The 17,954-nt window shown below is 41.4% G+C and overlaps 1 protein-coding gene across 2 annotated transcripts in view; it reads right to left on the bottom strand.

The window, feature by feature from the left end:
* The window catches only part of LOC137134322 (complexin-2), a 37,991-nt gene extending 21,189 nt beyond the window's left edge, over positions 1–16,802 (bottom strand). Inside the window, exon 1 of one of the 2 annotated variants that reach the window (XM_067519016.1) lies at positions 16,635–16,802. The gene's annotated coding sequence lies outside the window, so the exon portion shown is untranslated. Of the gene's footprint in view, positions 1–16,201; positions 16,480–16,634 lie in introns of those variants that run through there. The other variant, XM_067519017.1, reaches the window with a different exon arrangement.
* Between the last annotated feature and the right edge of the window lie 1,152 nt (positions 16,803–17,954).

Raw genomic sequence — 17,954 nt, forward strand, 5'->3', positions numbered from 1 at the left:
AAAAATAATTTGTAAGACATTGGTAAATGTATTAATAATGAGCTGCTAATGCCGGCCCTCACTTTCAGATAGGACAGGCAGAGGCTTCACTGCTCAACCTCATTATTTATTTATAGTGAGTAATTATTCCCTCTGCTTTGGCTGGAAGGAAGAGGAAGGAAATAGTGATCAACCAACCCCAAATGTTAAAGGAGATTCTGTAACATGATTTCACACTGTGGGATCTAATTTTAACCTGCATATTTAATATCTGACTAATGCTTACTCTGGTTTATTATAGACTTTTAGCACTTGATGAAAATGAATGTTCCTTCACATACCACTTTCATTATTTAGTACATGTCCTCTTGGATATTAAGTTTTTCTAGTTCAGTTTGGACTTAAATTAATATTTGACAAACCTTTTTGTGAACGGTGAGAGAAACTACTTACAACCCTCCAATATTAGTCCACGATCCCGGCGACAACTTTTCCAGGAAGTCACTAAACACCCAAAGACCTGCAGCATTTCTCATCTCAGTTAAGGTCAGTTTTCATGATTCCACTATCTGAAAGTCATAGTGTGGCGAGGTGAAAACCACTGCTGACCCAGTCCAACATCTACGGACTGGTAAGTCAAACAGTTGGAAGACAGGGGCCCTGTTACATGTGGCGTGAACCAAACACAGACATCCACAAAGAGAAGCCCTTAGCTGCAGTCACGGTGGTGCTGTGATGGTGTGGGGGCTGCTTTTTTGTGTCAGGGTTAGGGCGACTATTCATAACTGAGGACCACAGAATCCTGAAGGAGAATGTCAGCTCCTCAGTCTGTGAAGCATAAGATTTACTCAACTTCTGAGAAACTCAAAACAAATTAAAGTACAATTTTAAAGTGGCCCGGTCAGTAGTTTATTTAGTAATAGTCACTAGTAAGTAAAATTTTGCTTCAATAAATACTTTCTTCAACTTCGCGATATATGAAATTATTCCTGCTAATTTTAAAGGTTACATTTTTTTTAATACACTGGTCTGGAGCTGATGGGAGTATAGCTGTGAAATGTTGGATGATGGAAGGCTGGGGACCATCAGCTCTGGGACCCATATTACCTTCTGAGCCTCAGCCACCGAAATATCTGAGAACATGAATATTTAACTAAGCACCTAAATCTCTGTCCTGTGGCTCTAAGCGAGTGCATGTGTCCCAACACATGACATGATGAAAGAACAATTCCATCTTTGTGGAATAGTGATTTGTGCCTCGTTCACCGTGTGGAGTAAACGGCTTCTGGCGGCTGTGGTGTGTTGAAGATGCAGATTACTCACGTACAGACAGGAGGGAGCGAAAAAACAATGAATGCTAACAGTTCATTTTCACAATGTTTCTGTTTCTTCTTCCTACATCTTGTCTTTTACCATCTGTTCAGATCTTTTTTTTTTTTTTACTAGGTTCTTTCCCCCACAATTTTTGTCAGTGCTAATTTCCTACAGAGACATGCTGTGTTGAGTTGGGAAGAGTTTGTCTCTTTTGTACCATTTGACAAATAATCCAACCTTCAGACGCCTTCACGCTGGCAGATTTGGCAACTAAAGTCAAGTGTCAAGCTGAAAAGGTGGAGAATTCTATATTCACGTGAGGATTCTGGAGTAGACAGAAGGAATAACAGGATACAGAGGAAAAAAAAGGGAAGCACACACAAGGGCTGCAGCTGAAATCCACTGTTAGCACTGTGTTGAATTTCAGGTAATTAATGGAGCAATCAGATACTACAGAGCAGAGAGCTCACTCAGCCATCTGTTCAGATGACAAACACTGAAATCGACACGGTGTTGACGCTCAGCCTCTGCTCGGCCTGTCAACCATTAAACAAACCTTTCAGTCAGTCTGAGGCTTCATTTACAAGAGCGTTTTTTTAAATATCTTTACCTGTATATATCAGCTGTTACCACTGTCACCTGATCCTGGTTCAGCGTGTTTACCTTTGTGCTAATTGGATTGGATTATAACCATATTAACGTATCATTCAGATGTAGTTTTAACACCATAATTATAGTATCAGAGCTACTTAAGGTGCAGTCTGCTCATTTTCTGCATCCACACAGACACTAAAACTAAGAATGGATTGTCTCTATTTCTGCCAGTCTCCAGTCAAGATCGGCATATTCAAACACGTCACTGAGACACACCCCTGCACTGTGTGATGTAATTCTTTATTAGAAAATACATAACCTAAATATGAATTGCCTCAACAGCCTTTAACCTTTACATTTAGGCACTTTGGTCAGGAAGGTGCTGGTTTAAGCATGTTGTGTGTCAGGTGACTGTTGAAGCATGTGTTTGTGCGCAACATAAGCTTCTCTGTCCAGAGTTTGCTCTGTATCACTTTTCAGGTAGTCACAGATATCAATTTACAATTAATAACTAAGAAAATCTCTGATTGGTCAGTAAAGCGAGCCTCACTTAAAAGCTTTTAGAAGTGAATATCTCCGAACGACTGCCAGTACTCTTAATTAATTTTCTTAAGCAGTTTAGGTTGCAGGTTTTGTTACAAATAGCTCAATTCAGAATCCAAACAATCCTAATAAAAGTTAGAGTTTGTATCTTCTAAAGCAGTAACTGCGTTTGGGAAAACTACTTCTGGTTAAGGTTAAGTTAGAAGATAAATTACATAAAAACAAAACGCTACTAACTGTGACAACATCTCACCATAGTAACCACACGCACCACATTGTATTACCATCAACATTAAAGCGCACAACATCTTGCACTAGAGTCGAACCCCGGTCTCCTGTAGTTTTCCACTGAGCCACACTTAAAGCTCAGAGTGTCCATGCAAACAGGTACCGTAAGCTTCCGCAGAAGGAACTGGACGGAGTGGAGCTTTTCGCATATAATGAAGAGTGTTTCTCTGGTCATCGATTACGCCAGCATTCAGCTGAGATATGAATTAAATGTTTCTATACATGTGCAGCTCAATCAACTCCAACCTAATACAAATTAATTTAAATGCAGGGTTCATTGTAGCTGTAGGTGAGTGTTAGTGTCAAAGATACACACATCTTTTTTTTTTTTCCCAGTTTGTATATGATCCTCACCGAGACAAATTCCTGGTACAGTGTGTGAAAACCTACCTGGTAAAAAACTAACTTCTGATTCTGAAAGCCACATACACCTGCACTGGTAGAGCAGAGATGAGTGAATCCTATTGAGGCACATTCTCTGGTACTAATTGAAGGCAGCTTCAGGGAAACTAACACAAACAAGTCAACACGAAATCATTTAGTTTTTGAGCAGACTATTGATCATCTTCACAATAGTGTAAATACAGTGCGATTTGCATAAAACTTGTAAAAATCAGAAACGAACAAACCAACCAGTCGAAAAGCAAAAGCCGATGGTGAAGTGAAATTAAACTGCTACTGACATTTGCAGAGTGAAGACAAAAGAATCAGCGAGACAAAAGAGCGTCAAATGCAGCCTCCAACAAACACAGAGATGATGTTCATCTGTTGACATTTAACCGTCTGATGATATTTTACTTCTTGCATTGATCCAGGTTGTCAATCTTCCATCCATCATCTGCGATTGTCTGCTCGAGCATGCACCCATCCATTCTCCAGGATAACCTTCAATGTATGAATTCATCTGCTCACCATCTGTTTACTTCAGTTCATCCATCACTAAATTAATTTCTCCATTTGTGTCACTTATGCTAAATAGTCCATATATTTCTGTCCGTCTTCTCCCACTTTCTTCATCCATCCATCTCAGTCATTAACCATCAGTCCCACCTGACTTCGTCCATCTGTTACCCAGAGTCCTTCCAATTATCATCCACTTTCTCACCAGTTTATCATTTCATCTAATAATGCACGTCTTTATCCATGAATGACACAGATTTCATAGCCTGAGCAGAAAAGACTCCACATGTCTCCACTAAAGAAGAGTAAAAGTGTATTTCTTGTCATTTTAGGGAAATCTACACTTTAATAGACTAAACCAATCAGCCACGACTTCAAATCTACCTTGTGGTTACAAAGTTGGCAGTGCTCAGCATGGGAAAAAATTCATCAACAGGAGTCAGAACACACATTGCATCGCGAGTTGCTGCACATGGGACAGCTGTTACTGCCGATCGATGTGCGCCGAGTGCCCCTTTCAGCACACACTTATATAAAACCTATTGACTTAGAGAGAACTGCAATCGCAGATGTCACAGCAGAGGATGAACGGTGAGGCTATATTTGAGTTTCACTTCGCAGTCTGGTAACTCACCGGAAGCCATTTTGACAGTTTGATGGTCCCACAGGCACAAGGCACCTGCGAACCACTGCAAAAAAAAAAAAAAAAAACCCAAAGAAAACAGAACTCTGAACTGCTGAAAGATGCTGGAAATGAGGCAGGTCAGAAGATGAAAAGGTCATTGATGTGTCATTGTTGAAACCCAAGAAAATGGGGAGTGGTTTTCCTAAAGCTCCACCTGTCAGTATGTTTAGATTATCTCTATCATAATTAGAAAGCTGTCAATCACAGCGAAAGGACAAACAGAGTCACTTATAACCTTTGCTCGGTTCAAACCTTATCTCCCCGAACGCACTCAGTTCATTCAGTTAAAAGCCTTTACTTCGCACCCACTCCAAGTCTCCACAGGTGTTTCCCCAGGGCTCTGTCCTGGGTCTCCTGCTTTGTTTCATTTACATGCTTGGTCACAATTTTCGGAAAATATTCACTTTCACTAATACGTGGATGACACCCAGCTCTCCATCTCCACCAAACTTAATTCCACTCTCCCTCCCTCTTCCCTCTCTGACTGCCTCCTTGATATAAAATCCTGCCTCACATGCAACTTTCTCAGATTAAACAATGATAAAACAGAAATCTTATTGGTACTAAACAAATCTGACAGCTTTCAAATTTCTATTGACAGTTCCTCCACCTCTCCCTCCCCTCAGGTGAAGAGTTTAGGTGTCATCCTCGACAGCACACTATCCTTTAATTCCCACATTATAACATCGCGCTGTCAGCCTACCTCCATCTTTGCAGCATCGACCACCTACGTCCCTCCTTCACACCTCATACCGCTGCCATACTGGTTCACAATCTTGCCACTTCTTGGCTTGACTACTGCAACTCCCTTCTGTTTGGTCTTCCAAACCTTTCACAAACCCCAACTTGTACTGAATTCGACGCGCGTCATCCACAAGAACTCCATCAACCTGTCACTTTGCACCCGTTCTACAGCAACTCCACTGACTTCCCATCACATATCGCATTCATTACAAAATACTGTTACTTACTTATGAAGCCATCCATAACCTCGCCCCTATTACCTTGCCGACCTCCTCCATATCACCATACCCGCCCGTACCCTCAGATCTTCGTCATCTATCCGACTTGTGCTCACCTCACTACTATGGAATTCCCTCCCCCCTGATCTTTGTAATGCCAGTTCACTCCCACACTTCAAATCCCAGGTCAAAAGGTATCTGTTCAGACTCTCATACTCGATGACGTTTTCGGTTGATGCTGCGACGTTTGTCGGTGTCTAATTGTTATTTATTGTATTTTATTATCTTTTCTCGGAATTCATTTATTTTGCTTTTATCTGTACGGTGACCTTGAGCGCCATGAAAGGCGCCTATAAAAAAATATATTATTATTATTATTAGTATTATTATTATTATTATTATTACCATCTCTGAAGCTCTTCTGAGCTTTTCAGCCTCTTTTGGCTCAACTTTTTCACACAGTTGCATCATGTTGTGCTCTCAGCTCTCATCGGTATCTTTTTACTACAGCGTATATGTTCACTGGAACAAGCTTGTTTTACACATTGGTGGAGTGGTAACATCAGGTTATTATATAGTGGTGGCTGATCATCTTACAGACTTCACTATAGAACATGCACACAATCATCCTCCAAAACCTTACATGCAATTAGATTTACTCACATAACACACTGTTAAAGAACTAGGTCACATGCAAGTGAGAGCACTTCAAAACCCATCAAGTCGCTCTTTGAGGAAACACTTTAGACAGGAAGCCGCTACATTTTTATTATTGTAATGTCCTCAGTATAATATAACATTTAAGTCTTCTTTGATTTTAAGGTTTTGAATCCTGTTAAAGGATTTTATACATAATGAAACTTACAATGGATTAAATACTAGAGCGTTTAAAAAATCCTTAAACTTTGGCTAAAACAAATCCGTCATGTGCCCTGTGGTGGCCAGTTAAATGTCGGGAACCCACCTGCAGTGCACATTTTGCCTTTTTGTTAAAAAAATCACCCGTTTCTTTTTGCCTGCTTGCTCGGTCCCACACATATCCGCATGTTAATTACTTTCTCATGTGCTGCCTTTTCACGGTGGTCTTCTGACCCTTTGACTTATATGTATTTTACCATTTATTGTAGCTGGTCTTTGTGGTTCAGTGTAATATGTCTGCATGTGTATTGTTATGTCTGTAAGCGTTGCCTGCCTTTGGACGACAGATGAAATGTAGCTATTGTGCTAATTCTGGCCTATTTGCATTAGTGCTCACGCCTGAAATGTTGGTCTATGTGCATTGTCCTAATTCAATGAACAAAAAATTAAATAAATCAATCCTCTCATTGTGAATTCAGAGGTAGAGCCTCTTTTCTCTGCACACTGAAGATACAGCCATATTGTCTGGGTACACTTTACAGTAACCGTCCCTGCACAAACCCGCCTGGAGGCTGTGTGCACATCCTCAGTGTGAGCAGAGAAGGCCAAATAAAATGTTCGCATGTGGGGCACGATTATTAAGTTGCACAGTGTCTGTTCAGCTGTTTCAGGTTACTGTTGGCTGAAAAAACCTACTGGCACATACAACTTCTGAACTTTCTTTGTTTTCCATGAAGATAGGTTCACACTATCACAGACAACTAGGAGTCAGATTCACTGTATGTACAGTAACTGTGATTACTGCTGAATTTAAAGGCTTTTTCTTTCCTTCTCCTGCTATTTTCCCTGTCAGTAAGTTCTCATCGAGACCCCTCTCCCCTCCCTCTTCACTCCATCGGGGTTCAGAGGGTGGTGGTAAATGGCCAGCAGCGTGCTGAGAGGGTGGGCAGCGATGTTGTGTGGGTGGGATGTTTTGCTACGCCTGCCAGCCAACTGCTCAAGCACAGTGATGAATGTTGCTGGGAGATTGAGAACTGCATCGGAAACAACAGCAAAATATCTGAGGCTTGAGAAAGGAAAGGCGACCTGTTCCGGGTGTAGCCCACATCTTCTGCCCAGTGACACTGGAGATAGGCCCCACGTGACCCTTAGCGGTTAAGATGTTAAGATAATGAATGGACAGAATAAACTTCCGGGTTGAGAGTCAGGGGTCACTGTGGATGGGTGGAGCATCTAATCAATTTACGCTCTCCATGCTGGACAAAGTGCATGTGACAGGAAGAACGGATGACGATTAGCACTAAACACCGAGCTCTGGAGATCACTGTGAGTCGATTGCTGCCTCACAATAACAGAAGTGCCGCTTTACCTGCAGCTTTGACTGATCTTCACTTAAAGCCCTGATATTTGCTTCAAACTAATATTGAAAATGACAAACATAGAAAAAATGTGAATGTGTTATTTATACATTCCTCCGCAGCAAATCTTCTCCACTTTCCTCCGACAGACACTATTCCGTTGTCTTGTCTCTACATAGCTTCCATCTCATGCTAGTTCAAACTCGTGACCCGTTTCTGTTTCAGCTCCTGTGCAGTAAAATGAGACACTGCTGTCGTGCTGCCAACACTGTGCTCAACAGTGGAACACGGCCAAGATCTGGACATTTCCTGTCACTAGCAGACAGTACAGTGGCTGCTCATCAAAGCAGGGTGATGCCCTCATGCACTGCGACTTATCATCCTGTGCAATGTTTAAAGAGAAGCACACGGCATCAAAGTTAAAACACTAAATATTTGAGCAGGAATAGTGGTTTCATCTTAAAAAGTGACGGTGTTCGTTTGGAATTAAGTGAATTGGCTCTGCTCGAAAGGGGACTGACTGTGTGGGCCGGCCGTAAGTTAAGTTACTTAAGCGGTGGTGAAACGGGCTGTGCACTTAATTAGCTGGTGGGATTCATTACATGGCTGACTGAACAATAAATCTGCGTGTTTTCTGAGGGGTGACATATGAGGGGCTCATTGAAGGAGAGGTCGAAGCTCAGAGACAGAGCTTTGCCTGGGGAGACCCGGAAACACTGAACGCTAATGTGCTTCGGAATTAAAAAGCAGCTTTATAAATCTACTGCTCCGAGGACGATGTGTTCATACTGTGGAAACGGACTATGTTGTCTGAGCTGCAATGCAAGTCTCATTTGATAGCAGTATAATTATTATTTGTTATAATCAGTCACATTACGTCCTTTAGGAAATAAAAACTTTCCAATTCTATTTATTTACAAGATAAAGATAATTGTTGCTTCACCTTCGCAGATACATTTGCTTATTGAAGAAAGGCCACAGGTTTGTAGTTGCAGCTCTTGGGACTGAATGAGCCAATCTATTTTGGATATTTTGTCTTAATTTGACAGTGTCTAAAGAGGAAATGTGGGACGGGGAAACTAACTAACTTTGAAACCTTAACTTAACAACAAGCAGTTAAGTATATTGCACGTTTAACTTGTGCTGCAGCTGGTCCATAACTTTCTCAAACAACTAGACACAGTGTTTGTTTTTTTTTTTAACAACCATTAATGGAGGAAAAGGTTTTCTGGACTTTTATAGTGAAAAAGTCACTACTCATTGTAAATACAAATTACTCTCAGACACTCATTTAGGTTTTAGTCTTTTCATGAGCTCACAATATGAAAAACACAGAACATCTGTGTTGCTCTGCACTGTCCAGCTGATTCCACTCCCTCATCACAACAAAGGATCCAGGGAAACTGAAGAATATTTAACACAGGGCAGTAAAACACAGGCTCCTCTATCTGTGTCTCTGCTTCCCCACTGATGCACAAGCTGCTTTCCCTCCCAAGTCAACCGGAACGCTAACACGGTGATCCACGGCAACAGGTGAAAGAGGGTCGTTGCCGGGGCAACAGTGGCACTTTGGATCAGCTATAGGTTGGTGTTAAAGAGAGGAGGAGGCCAATGACACAAAGAGAAGGCTGCTGCTGCTGCTCAACTTATACTTCTGCTGTGATTAATAACATGACTAACTAGTCTTCAGTGATGTACGACTGAAATTAATACTAAACTTCTTCAGAGAACAGAAAAGTGAGAACAATCTGTGTTAAAATTGACAGAGTGAACTAACAAGCAAAGTGACAGGAAGAGCGGAAGACATAGTGATGTCCTGTTACACTGACCTTAAACCCACCAGTCCAATAAATGTCTGAGTGGTCATTAAAAACCGATAAATGTCAAACTATTTTAGTATGAGTCATTTAATGGGAAACTAAAGTGAAATGTATCACAGGTACGAGACGCACAACGAGCGAGAGAGGCGTCAGCGAGGCATCAGTTTCTAGGTGGCATCATCAATTAGAAGCTGATGATCCATCAACCAGAGCAGGTAGGGGGAGATTCACGGGTGGATGGACGGGGGGGGAAGAAACTGTAGATGTGTATATTAATCAACCTGTTGAAAAAAGGAAATATCAGAGCAAGCAGCTAATCCTCCCTGTTCACTAACACGGTGTCCTGTTTAAATGTTATACACAACACATTTCTGTTTTGGACACTAAAGACTCCACAGTCCACAGTCACATCTGTCCTTGTTCATCTCTTCCTTTTCTTTCGCTTATTATTGCCTAATTATAACATATAGTGATGGTATGAACCATCTGTCCTACTGGCGGCTGCAGTTTGTAAGTATAATTGTGTGTGCGATACATCTGATGACGCCCGTTTAATGTGTGTAAACGGTTGTAGAATCACTACCAATGTGACTGTTAACTGTGAGGCAGCAGCAGGTGAGGAAAGTCCACCTCTATACTTCATCACTCTCCTCTCCCTCCTCCTGCCTTTAGGCTTCTAATAATGAAACAGTGGAACTGTGTGTTTGTCTTACAGCCTGGATAGAAGCTGCTGTCATTTCTCTAGGATTTTATTATTTTATTGTATCACCCATGTGTCTTTCAATTCATTTATTTAAGTATAATTGTTTTTACTCTACAGTGCAGTTGAAAGAGTTTCTCCATCTGATGAGAACACATCAGATAGTCATTTAAATCATTTCTAAATCAGAAATGTTAAAGATTTGTTGCAAATAGTTAGTTTATGTGTTCTTGGTATATTTATATAAATGTCCCTGTATATAGAATGTTTTGGGAATCTGAACTGTTGCACAGTGGGCTCAGAAAAGATTGGATGGCCATTTTGGGTCTATAACAGCCTAAATGACCAATTGATTAGCTGCAGCCTAGTCTAGGCTAGTCTAGTTGGACCCCTATACAAAAAGCACACAATTACAGCATTAAACATAGATTTAGTAGAGATTTAAACTGCCACAGGAGGATGAGGTGTCAACCAAGCCTCCTCGGAACACAGCGGGAAGCTCGGAACACAGCGTGAAGCTCGGAAGTCTTTATTTTTCATTACGATTATCATTTCAACAAGATTAAAACACTTCATCCAACTGCTATCAGGCCACTCTCACAAACGGCACCAATGGATTAAGTGGTGAATGAATCTGTGGGAAAGTTGCTACGTCTCTCAGTGTGTCCAGGTCAAACTGGGAAACGACACGAGAAGAGTCGGAGGTGTGTGTGATGGACGAAGGCTGGTGAATTTAAGCAGCAGTTCTGAGATTCACTAATGTTTATAGATATTAGTTTCACACGTTGCATCATAGCAGGGTTATAGTTGCTACTAACAACAGGTTAAAGTGCAGATTTCTTCTTTTTAGTAACAGCTATTCACAAACACACAAAGTGAAGCCATACGCTCACATGAAACTGGCCACAAATAAAAAGACATGTTATCACTGGGCGATAATTCAGTGCTATAATTTATTTCTCTTCAGCACAATCATAACGTGATGATTTGGCTCATTGATTCATTACAGTCAAATCAGTCAAAATAAACCATCGTGCTTTGTGGTGTGTTCACATACGTAGGGTTCACACTGGACAGACAAACATTCATGTTCAGATTCACACCTGCAGGCAGCTGAGACAAGCGCGCATGTCTTTGGACTGAGGGACGTAACCAGAGCACCTGAAGGAAACCGACACAAGAGCAGGAGAGACATGCAAACTACACACATAAAAAGCCTCGGCCTTAAACTAAGCAGCTGTGAGGCTACAGCCACGTGCTAATTGTTTGACGTATTTAGCTGTTAAATTGCTAAATGTAGACTGAATCACATTCCTTGGACTTTAATGGAGTTAGTCTGTACACAGATCACCAGTAAAGATTGTTTGGGGAATAAAGATTACTTGAATTACACTGTGTGAGTCATGTATTGATTCATATGAAAAAATATATTGTGATAATTTTTCCCCATATTGCCCAATTTAACTTTAAAAGTAGTATATTAAAAGACCTGCAGTGCAAACTTATATAAATCTAAGTTAATCATAAATAAATATATCATAAATAGGATTAATGAATTCATTTTTATGTAAATTATTTGTTATATTAATCAAACAATATAAAAGAACTTAATGGGAACATAATCTGGAGATTAATTGATTAAAAAAATAATCAGTAGGTGTAGCCCTGATTACATCTCACATGATTCCCAACAGAAAAATACAAGAATTGGTTTGATAATTTTGTATGTATTTTTAAATATATTTTGTCATATTACAAATTTGCATATGTTACTGCTGCAAAATAAGCCTCTATGTCAAACTAGCAAATGTTTCACAGAGATAATAATATTTCCATTATTACATCTGTTCTTACTAAGGCTTTTCTGTCAGTTTTGGTGCCATAGTTGCATATTTTCTATCTCACCAAACAAAACCAAAAAGAGAAAAAAAAAAAAAAACACAACAACTGTGAAAACGAGAAACAGAGTGTAATGAAATTAATTTGGCTGTCGATAAAAGAGATTTATGTTTTTGGTTCATTCATTTTCTTAAAATAATTTTGCAGTGGCCAGTCAGTAAATCACAACCAAGTGCTGCATGTGCACACTGCACATCAGCTGTCTACTGCTGCAGTTCCCTATTTGAGTTCAAATAAAACAGCAGGATCACATTTTCCGTGCTACAGCTCTATTGGAGTTGTTCTGTCACTAGTCTGTCTGTGGAAAGTGTCAGTGGAGCTTCTTGTGTTTTGAGATGTAACAGAGTGACAGATTTGTTAACCCGACTGACTTTCAACAGTGAAAGCTGATCAACCAAAACCTGCGAGCCTGTCTCCCATTCTCAGACCCATCAGGCTTAGCAGTTCCTAAGCGATCCCCCACCCATCCCGCCTGTCCTCCTGTCATCATATGTAAATAATGAAGGACATTTTAAATGTTTTATATTGTCATGCGCAAACTGCAACAATGAAAAGCAGCGATGACTAAAACAGTAGATCTGCTCTTATTTTCCTCTAATATTGTTTGTCTGAGCTTCTACTATGACTATGAGTCGACTGTGTGTTTTATGGGTGGTTTGTTATTATTGTTATTGCCTTCACGCTGTAGTCAAAGACAAAGGCTAAAAGTATTAACGACATGGATCACATTTGTGTCTTTGCTGTACTTATTTAAAAATGTATTTATTTATCCTCATAACTGGCAGGAGGGAGACCCTCATTGCTACCTAATGGGTGGGATAAACTGTTTTCAGAAGCATCTTGGAAGCAGCATCCATCAAAAATAGACCGCGTTGGAGCTAGAATCCAACACTGCTGGTCTCAGAGAGACTACAGGCTTAGTGGAAATCACCTGAAGCTAAGGGAGAGTGTCACGGTAGCTGAACTTAGGGACTTTCAGAGGCTCCTGCACAATGAAAACACGACAAAATACACACAGAATTAATGGCTTTAGTCAATATTTTCTATGTTTTAGCAAGACTAACCACAAATTATTAAACATCGCTGTCAGCATCACTAAAGCCAAGATAAAAATGAGCCACAACAAAAGCGTCTGATCCCTGTTTCAGCTCAGGATGATGGACTCATCTGAGAGCCCTGTTCTCTGACAATATAATTCTACACAAGCTGCCAAGCCTCAGTATTATATTTCAAAGTGCATTAGCCTACGTGTGAACACATTTAGCTGAAAGTGATCTAAAGCCACATCTGTGGCTGTCACCAAATGTCAAAAACAACGGGTCTGTGTTTCTCAGGGAGCGAGGGATGGTGAGTCACCTGTCCACGTCACAAGACAGAGGAACAAAATAGTTCAGTTTTCCATCAGCACCTTCAAACAGGAGTCAAAAAGCTGCGTCATCTGCTGAGCTTAACAGTTTCCAGCTAATATCAAGCACCTTTTGCCAAGAAACCCAGTTTGTCTGCAAACAGGTTGTCCAGAACGTATCTCTAGAAATCCAAGGTTAAAGCAGCAGCATACACTTAAAATATTTTTTTTGTATAGAAATGCTCCATAATGTATCTTATTATGGATATGTGCTGTTGACATCCATCAGTGGCTTAGTGATCACCTTTGCATTCATGCTGTTTACATAGACGTGTCTCGCAAAACAGGAAAAAGCTCACACAGTGCAACGGTTTGAAGAAGACTTCGCTCAGAAATTGGTTCGGCAACAAATCAAATGTGAAATAAACCTCAGTGATTTTCAGGTTGTGCCACCTCCGCACCATCGGCATCGGACCGCGACAGATGTGAGAGCAGCAACAGTAACGCACTCCTTTTAATTCAGATGGGTTTGAAAGCACCTTTACTAAGAAAGGAATAATGACTTGAATTATTCTGTGGTAGTTATGTATTGACTAAGATGAAAAAACATATTGTGATCGTTTTCCCCCATATTGCCCAACTTAACTTTAAAAGGAATAAATTAAGGTCTTAGACTTTACAGTGTAAATGGCAGCTGAGTCATTTATTCGCACACTCAGGTGTGCATGTGGTTTTGGGGGAAGTAAAGAGATAAAAGTGTCGGGGGCAGTTTTGGGGGGTTGCCAGAGGGACCATAGCCACACAGGGTGGGCGTGGAAAAAAACTGTGGCAACATCAGGACAGGAATCAGAGCGAACCACAGCTGAATCCCTCTGTGCTTCTGTCACTCAAACTCCTGTTGCTCAAGGTTTATCCGACAGATTTCCCATTGCGAGAACAGTGAAGTGATAACCTTCATTCTGTTGCTCACACAGAGGCTGGAGTCCATTCAGAAGCAGCAGCAGCAGCAGCTTTGGTTGCTGCTCTATTGTCAATGATTAGTTATACCGTCGTTGATCCTTTTTGCTGTTGCATGCTGCCATCAATCATGAGCTTTAAAGTCCATGACTTTCATTGCTCACCTGGCTCCTTCTCTCCAGTGTAGCGGGACTTATGCTCTGTATTTGAGGCGACGTTGGGACTGACTTTCTGAATCAGCCACAGATGACTGAGGATTCATTTCCAGAGCATTGCTGGTTAACAAACCCTCAGCTGCAGGAAAGGAAGCAAAGACGCTGCATTGGTCCTGACAGGGGGAGTTGATTCTACTTGTTAAGAAAGAAATAAACAGAACAACATGGTTTGAATACAGCAGACCCCGAGTGCTTTCACGTCAGCACGGGAGGCTCTGATATCTACTTTAGTGCTCAGTGTTTTCAGATCACTGGTTTCAAACAGCCTGCAGGAACAAAGACAAAGCACTTTGCAGAATGCACTTATCATTTCTCAGATGTTGTTAATGCAACATTTCTCTGTTTACTGTCCTGATCTTCCCGTACTGTATGATTATCACAAGGTTATATGGGTAAGTAAGAATTCAAATATACTCAATACAGCTGGTCAGTATTTTTTCCTGAACAACACCTGAAAGCCCAAAAGAATAACAGTGTATTAAGAGCTCTGGCCTCTGACTGGTGATTTATTTTGACCAGTTCAGTGGCGTTTTAGATGTTATCAGTCTGCAGCTGATAAATCACACATTCAAGAGGCTCCGCAGGTTTGATTCCATTTAAATATAAATGCTGCAACATCTGAGATTTAACAGCTGAACTGCATCACTGTCAGTGTATTCACTGCTGAAATAAAGTTTTATTGACATCATCGGCTGCTGTCACCACTAATTAAGGTGCCGAATAAGTGGAGGTCAAATGTATGAACTGGAAAAAAGAAAAAAGAAACAGCAGTTCTAGAACAGAAATTACAGCAGATTTGAGCCTCGTTCAGAGGCTCCACTGTCACACTTTGTCCACCAGGAAAACACACAGACACTGTCCAGGAGGTGCTTTTAAAACCAACCTCATGCTGCTGAGATCACTGCCATCCACTTATGATGTGGAATTAATTAAAAAAAAAAATTGACCTATTTTGGATGAAATGACCACATCTTTTTAAAGCAGCAGTTCACACTGTCAGCTTAGACACTGGGACGAAGATCCACAGAGATTTCACACACTTCATCAGTTGAATCACTTGCCACTGAAGCCCTCCTTCATCCTGTTTGCACACACACACACACACACACACACACACACCAAGCCATCAAACACTATCTGACATATTGTATTTAGAGCATGTGTCAACCTTCCACTCTGATCCATTAGATGCTTTTCATTGAGTCTCTGTCTAATTGTCCCCTCCCTCATCAAACCATTGCACTTATCGTGCATGTTTTTAGTTGCTAGAAAAACGAAGACACCAAATTCCACAACACAGTCACCCGTGTTATTGTTAATGATGGTATTCCAACGGTTCCTCTGGCTCAGTTCTCTCTCTTTGCATACGATTGGCTACAGAACGACAGTTGCATCTCACATCCTTACAATCACACACACACACTATCTGACAAGCGTGTGCACACACAGAACCCCCTTTCATTCCAAACTGTGTTTCTTGATACTATGACAGCTCCTTTATGGCGCACACGCGTCCACGGCTCCTGGTGCATTACAAAAAGCTAATCAATGCTCTGGCACCTATAAATAATTCAGCCACTCCACCATCCATCAGCAGCTGAGATGCTGCTGCTGCTCAGTGCTGGTGACGGCACTGCGGAGGACCGGAGCCGGCCAGGCCCTCATCTGTGAGCAGCGTTCGAGTCAACGATTCGCACTAAAAAGCTGCTCTTCCTCCTCTGTCTCATCCTTCGCACCTACATGCGAGACAAAACGGCGAAAGAGACGAGACGAGCCGCCTTCACCTGGAAGGAGAGACGGCACGGAGGAGGAGGAGGAGGAGGAAGAGGGAGGTATCATCCGCAGCACGCCCTCATGTTCGGCACCCGGGTGTCAAAAACTGAGACACAAAACCGGGATTTTTGCACAGAAAGTGTGAATTCTCCGCAGGCTGCTCCCACATTTTGTGGCCCCACGTAGCTCACCGATACCTGCAGCCCGCGTTGATCCGCACTAAAACACAGCAGTTCACGCCTAAAAAAAAATGTGTGCGCACTCCATCTTCACAGCGCTGAAGTCCCTACGAGCTGCACTACAACATGCAGATCACCTTCGCAAAAGAAACATTCAGAACAGCATCATCAGAGACCCCCCCACCCCCCTCCCCTCTCCCGCCCGCCACTTCCCTAACGAGGTTTCTGTCACATTTTGGCGCACGGCGCGTTTGCTTTCACTGACCTGATGCGTCTGAAGCGAACGAGGCGAGAGAGATCCCAACCAGACTGCAGCCAGACCTCCGTTTGATGCCTGTCCTATATGCTCTCTCTCTCTCTGTCTCTCCCCCTCTTTGTCTCTCCACTACCACCCCCTCCTGCGCATTATTACCTCACAGCCTCCAAGACAAGAGAGACAGCAGCAGAGCATATGGCGACAGAGTCTCAACCAGAAAATGGCTCAACACAAAACCAGAGGAGCAGCAGCTCCTGGTGAGTGGTTCCTTTATAAATGTGTGAGAAACTCTTAAATACCAACGTCCAAAGCAAACGTCTGGAAACAGTAGGACAGGTCCGGACAACAGTGGAAAACAGAACAAAAAGTTCAAACAAAGCTGCTGAATTAGTGTTTAGTGAATGAGCAGAATAATGAAACAGCACAAAGCTCCTTCATAAACCCACAAACTGTAACTGTAACGTTTCAATACCATCAATTATGTTCTTGGTTTACAAGTGAAAATATAAATCAATCTAAATGATGCTATTACAACGCATGCTCAGTGCTTTCCCAGAATACCAAAGGTGGTAAGTAACTATCTACTCAAGCACTTCACTTAAATATAATTTTGAGATACTTTACTGAGGCATTTCAATTCAATTTTTATATTGCACCATATTTACAGTATATTACAGCTGGCTACACTTTGCAGAATTAGATTTAATATTCATTATGAATTAATAAATGCTGACATTATGGATTAACTAGCTGTCAGAACATAAAGTGGTGAAAATCAGCCAATAAGCCTGAAGGTAAAAGAGATTGTTCACCCTGCAGTTTTATTAGGTACTATACAGTTTTTGCTATGTACATCTGGACTTACATAAATAAATTCCTTCAATTTTAAATATTTTTTTCCTTTTCATAAACCACTTCTATTTCTTCATTATGCTTTTTGCTGTGTACTTTTTCCAGATCCTAACAAAGGCAACCAGACAAAACGCACCGGCCTAATAATAATCTTGTTAGTCGACAATGTGCAAACGTTGACGGAGGTTTGATCTTTTAACTTTGCTTTTCCTCATCCGTCCACCTCGACAGCAGGTGAAGATGTGTCAGAGGTTTACTGTGTTGAATTCACGCTGACACACCAGGACCTGGATAAGTGGCAGAGGATAGATGGAGAGATTATCGAAATCCACTGTCACAATAATCACTCTCTTAGTTTATCCACAGGTGTTTCACAAATTTGCACTATTCCTAGTACATAAAGCCTAAGCAGAGTCCAGCCATCAGAAGGCCACAAGGCTGCAGCATCCACAGGCCCATCGAGCTCCTCAAATTATA

The sequence above is a fragment of the Channa argus genome, chromosome 10 (assembly GCF_033026475.1).
Source record: "Channa argus isolate prfri chromosome 10, Channa argus male v1.0, whole genome shotgun sequence".
NCBI classification, from domain to species: Eukaryota; Metazoa; Chordata; class Actinopteri; order Anabantiformes; family Channidae; genus Channa; species Channa argus.